This window comes from Dendronephthya gigantea, unplaced genomic scaffold, assembly GCF_004324835.1.
Source record: "Dendronephthya gigantea isolate DGI-Jeju-01 unplaced genomic scaffold, DenGig_1.0 000126F, whole genome shotgun sequence".
NCBI classification, from domain to species: Eukaryota; Metazoa; Cnidaria; class Anthozoa; order Malacalcyonacea; family Nephtheidae; genus Dendronephthya; species Dendronephthya gigantea.
The window spans coordinates 525,065-531,174 of NW_021163136.1; the positions used below are offsets into that span (position 1 = coordinate 525,065).

The 6,110-nt window shown below is 37.4% G+C and overlaps 1 pseudogene; it reads left to right on the plus strand.

The window, feature by feature from the left end:
• The first annotated feature begins 1,278 nt into the window (after nucleotides 1-1,278).
• On the plus strand, nucleotides 1,279-3,643 carry LOC114535829 (annotated as a pseudogene).
• Nucleotides 3,644-6,110: the final 2,467 nt, after the last annotated feature.

Below are 6,110 nucleotides of genomic sequence, written 5' to 3' on the forward strand. Positions count from 1 at the left end.
TTTTACTTTCAAGTGGGACAAATGCTTTTAAATTTTGGATAGCTGCTATTGTACTATCAATTATTTATCGATGCTGTAAAAAAATACAGCTGGGGATCAAGAACTGGCATTTATCATGCAGAAAGGCGACGAGACATGGCAATGGTGACATAATTGATGAAATGTCAAGGGACACAAAAATGAAAAAATATTACATGGCACTATTTCAAAACCCATCGAAAATTGGTTGAATAATTCTTTAGTCCACCAGAATCGTTCTAAAGTACAGTATTTGGATGGTGCTTGCGATGGACGGCGAAAAACGGCGATCAAATTTACAAAATATGGCTGAAATCGTGTTATGGCGAAGGAGGTAAGTGAAATGAAATATGTCGTATCGTAACAAAACATTATTTCCTAGGAAATTTATAATAAATATATTGAGTATTTTTTTCATCATATGGCAAAAATTTTTAGAAAAAAAGGAAAATTAGACTTAGCCAAGTGAATCTGTAATTTTATGCATAATTAGCAGTTGACCTGGAATAGTAAACATTCATTTAGTGATTTATTGTAACCAATTAAAACAGACTGCTCAATACTGAACAAACTGCCAAGCTATACATCATATTTGCCACACATCTATCAGATTGTAAACTCGCCTATGAAAACACTGTAAGTTTACACAACATGATCTCTCGTTCTGTATGATGATATATAACATACAAACATGAATGCACCTACGATGCTTTGCATCTTACATACGTTCAATTTTGTACTGAGTTAAAGGCATAATGGCGGACAGTTCAGAGAGTGCATCTCATAGCTCTAGCATAGGTAAATCTCGAACTGTTCGGTTTAAAACAAGTGATGTATCACAATCGGGTATCACATCAAAAATCGAGAAGCTTCTCAAAAGCAGTAAAAATTATCGTGGACCTAGGACAAGTAGTACAAAACAAAGTTAGATTCCTTGATGGTTGTGGAAGACCCATACCTGTGCCCAAGGGTCCACGAAAACGAATAAATCGTCTGAAAAATAATGCTCAATGTGACAATAAGAGTGCAAACGGTCAGTAAACTGGGTTCAGTGTTGAGTTTGGGAAACGTTATCCCACGGGCGGAGAGAGAGGGTGAGCCCGTCAGTTTCTCTGTCAGCTGAAATATTTAATTATATATCCATTGATATCCCCTAACATCACAGACATGATAATTTATGCACGCGTTTGCATTAGCGCGCAAATTTTTAAGGAAGGGTTTTCCCTTTGTCACAACATGGCGGAATTAAAATCGATGCGGGATGTCGAAATAGCTTTTCTAAAGGAACATTTCAAAGGCGTTTTAGCAGAAAACAATTACTGTACGGGTTTTTTCGATGGAACAAAGGAGGAATTGGAGGAGCTATTAGACAGGCTGTTGGCGATTAATTCTACTAGTTTCATGACATCTGAAGCACACTCGAAGTATAAGCACCATAAGAGATATACAAGTGCCGGTAGGTTCAACCTGGAATATTGTTGAATTTATCTGATTTTGTCAATTATACTGACTTTCCTACGTTTAGTCGTTTACCTATTACTATTTAAAAAACCTATTTAGTTTTACTTACTAAAATCAGTACGATTTTTAGTTACTAAAATCAGTACAGTATTTTTCTGTAAATATCATCAGCTCTTTTTAGTATACATCATTTTGCATAACGTTAATTAAACCAAGTTAAACGCAGTAGCCAAATCGTGTACGTTATATGTTTTCATAGTGGCAGATTTCATTGATTTTAAAAACTGACATTTCGTAGTCGTACTCAAACGTTAAGCTCTCTTATACCATTAGCGCAATGAGGGCGGCACGTATGCATAGCCAGGACACAGGATAAGGTTTTCTGAAAGGCTACAGGTACCAAACAGTGCTAGATAATATCTTGTTGAGCGTGGAGCTAAAATAAAAAGGTATTTCTTAAAATATCATAACAGATCATGTCGTGTTTGAAGACAAACGAGGACACATCCCTACACAGTTCTTCGGAAAGCCATTTTCTGTTAAGGGGATAGAGATGCGCCACTGTATCCATGGATCAACTAAGGTAATGTGTAAACAAAAAAATAATTACGAGATAGTTAGAATATGTGGCATGGATGTGTTAAAGACAAACTTCTAAAAAATTACAACAAAGCTCTTTTTAATTGCAGGATGGGAGAGGGGGGAGACCTTCAGACCAAGCTGGGGCGCATGATTACGCGAAGAAACAGCGTCTTAGGCTACAAAACACTCAGAAGCTTGATTGCCCAGCCACCTTGCAAATACGCTCCATTGACATTTTTGATGACTACTTTGTGGATAAAGCAAAGTGTCCATTCGAAAACAGCATTAAAATGGCGAAACAGGCAATCATTAAAACCTTGAATGAGGCACTTTCTGGAGAGAGTGCAAGCAACATCTGCAGATTAACGAGACACTTTCTGCGAATACCCCTTAATTCTGCTCACAACGATCATCCTGTCGCCACATTGTCATCGATTGGGCAATACGTTGACTCCAGGGTAGTGGAGAAAATCTATGCATTGGTCAAAAATAATATAACCAAAGTTACCGAAGTAAAACGTTGGCTTGACAGCTACGTCGTAAACGATCTATTTCGTGATGTTCCAGATAGCCAAAGACCAAAGAAGACCAACCGAAGATATTATCCCTGCCGCCAAGATTTACGCAACCACATAGGTAGAGCAATTTCCTCATTGAAATCCTCCAGCGATGACCAGGAATCACTAGCACGCAAGATCAAAGAGTGGCAGGCAAAGGACCCCACATCAAAATTTTTTTACCAAACAAGAGAAGAAACAACCGGAAAAGATGACGACAAACGTCAGCCTGGAGAGAAAACCTTCCTTTTTGTCCATCAAGAGCCTTGGCAACAACGTTTGCTTGAAAGGTACGGAAATGAGCTTGTTCTGATGGACGCCACGTATAAAACAACTAAATATGCCATACCACTTTTCTTCATTTGCATCCATACAAATATTGGCTACAAAGTGATAGCAGAATTTCTGTGCCAGACGGAGGAAAAAAAAGCACTAAGCGAGGCCCTTGGGATAATAAAGGCTTGGAGCCCCAAATGGAATCCAAAATATTTCATGGTTGACTACTCGACAGCGGAGATTGGTGCAATCGAAGAACAGTTTCCAACTACAACTGTGTACATTTGTGACTTCCATAGGATCCAGGCAATGCAAAGATGGTCCAAAGCGAAGAAAAACGGGTTGTCTTCTGAGCAACAAGAAATGTTCCTGCGCCACATGCAAAAGATTTCTTACGCCAATTTTAACACGAGTTTTCGGCCGCTGTGGAAATGTTTAAGAAAATACCTCTTTACAAAAACCAAAAGGTAAAGGATTACGTGGAAAGCACTTGGTTTTCTTGTTCTTCGCGTTGGGCGCGTGCTTTTCGGCAACAGCAGGCAGTAAACGTGGTAAATACAAATAATGGAACGGAGGCCATGAACAAGTTGTTCAAATATGAATATTTGCCACGTTCAGTGGATAAATCTGTGTACGTCATTGCAACCACGATAGTTGAGAGCTTTATCCCAGATTTGCATCAGCAATACATGGAATGCAACTTGATGTTTAGTGGTGCATATAGAAGATATAACTATTTATTATTTTAGCAATTTTTTTTTAGATTGAAACATTTGATGACAATATTATCGGTCATGCTGAGGCGCATAGTAAGCTGTATTATACATGTAACTTTTGTTTCAAGTACAATTTCGTAGCAATATGCACTTTTTTGCTATGACTCAGCTCGTGTGACGTCACACTTGAGAAGCTTACTAATTAGCAGCTACTCTTTTAACTCCCCTGTTTTTTTTGCTAAAATATGGTAAAGTCCTGTTCCTCTTTGCGTTTTTTTCAATTCAGAAACATTTCACGCCTTTTAAAATACTGATAGATTTGAAAACAATAACATCGTCCCCAAAATGACAGATGCCTCAAGTGGTCTATAAACCTCTACCGACACATCTGAGTTTAGACACATGTACTATTAACTACCTCTTGATCTATTATATATTGCAGTAATATCGCAGACAAGAAAACTGGCTAGCACTCCCAATGTTGGCCATGTGTTGAACCAGTTCACTTCACCCAGCAAGACAGTTTTAACTGTGGTGTCATTATTTATGTTGTACGTGCAAGTATGATCAGTTATATAAAATTCATGACGTATCACCATGGATTGTTAAGTAACTATTTTTTTTAATTATCCATGGTATAACAATAATTTATGCATACTAATAGATCTGTTTATTTTCCTTTCCTAAGTTTGCAAAGTGCATATGTGAGGGGTCGGATATAAATAGGTCATTTGATATGGTGAAAGAAAGGGAAAGACTCACGTCAGTCATATTTGGTTCTTGCTACGATGACATTCACGAGTAAGTAAACAAAGTAGACAAATGCATTGAATTAAGTAGGTGCATCAGGTTGCATTAGGCGCATTTCTATGAGCGAAAATACGCTGCTATTTAAATAAGTCATGACCTAATTGATAAGTCTAAACAAAAGGATTTAGGGACCAGTCATTATGGTAGGGGGGTTAAGCCTTCTGATTTTACGAACGAAACGTAGGCATTGCATGTCATGCTTTTTATTATCTGATTCAGGGATATTGTCAAAAATATTCGGGATGAAAAAAGTACTATAAACCGGTATTGATGTTGAATTAGAGTTACACATCGTTTGATATCAAGTGACTTGCAACTTTTTCCACCAATCTTGTCAAAAGCAAAGTATTTATCTTTTACGATGTTCATGATAAATCACGACTCTAGGGAGGAGTTGCAAACAAACTGTGCACATGTTCGCAAATTACTTACTTACTACTTATTCAGGCTGCAACTTATTCTCGCGCTTAACCATTATAATTCATGAGAGGTTTGATAACTAAAGGCAATTGAATACTTAAATAAATTTATACAGTGCTGATATCTTTGATTTACGAGAAACACAAGCATTTGTAAAGTTTGTAAGGACGATGACCGCGAAGATTGGATTGGATGTGATAACTGCTTGCAATATTTTCATGCCAGCTGTTTAAAGTTGGATTTTGCAGATGCCATCTCAAACTACTTTGTCTGCCCATAAAATGTAACAATAAATAGACCTTTTCGGTAATTACGTCACAATCAACACTGCTTTCAACCTAGGATCACCTTAAATGGAATGGATTTCAAAAGTGTTTCTCACAGGCTATGGGAAAAGGAGCAGAACATCCTTTGTCAACACATGCGGCAACAGTAATTTTGGATTTTAACCAATAAATGTGGAAATAACCTTTAACATGAAAATGGGGCTGAGGGGCTATGTGGGATTATGACCCCTCAGCCTCGTTTTCATGTTAAAGGTTATTTCCACATCTGTTGGTTAACATCTAAAAGTCTTTTTCATGCATGTATAGACAAAGGATGTTCTGCTTCTCCGCATGCCCAGTCTGTGAAAAACGTTAAATGTATTCCATTTAAGTTGTAACGTAATTACAGAAAAGGTCTATTATTGGGCCTCAAGATGTTGCTCAACCATGCTATTTACCTTGCCTTACGTTCTATAGAAACTAGTGTGCAAAATAGTGCAAATTGTGGTTGGTTCTAAAGACTGTGCTTTAGGTTCTTAACCCTTAGCCCTTAGGCCATAATCATTACTACATAGTTTTTGTGTTATAGTCTCTCTGATGACAGTGCTTATTGGAGGGGGAGAGTGCTCGCTTATTTATCTATACAACTTATTTTATATATTCAAAAACAATTAATGTATTGGGTACATGTTTACGAATATTTTACTGACTATGTGAAAGGGGGGCAGGGGGAACTTCAATGGGAGATTATACATTACAGTATAAGACAGGCTATAATGCAAAAGTACAGGGTGCATTTAGGTACAATTTTCATGCTGATTACTTTCAAAACAGATTAAGAGAAGCTGTTTGGCTGGGCCTCTCATGAAATTCAAAGTATTACCCATCCACACTCACCCATTCCATCCAGATGCAACATATTTCTACTTTATCTTATGCCAGATCACTTACGTCACAATTTACTTCATGTCAAATATCAAATACCCATAGACTGAGAGCATTAT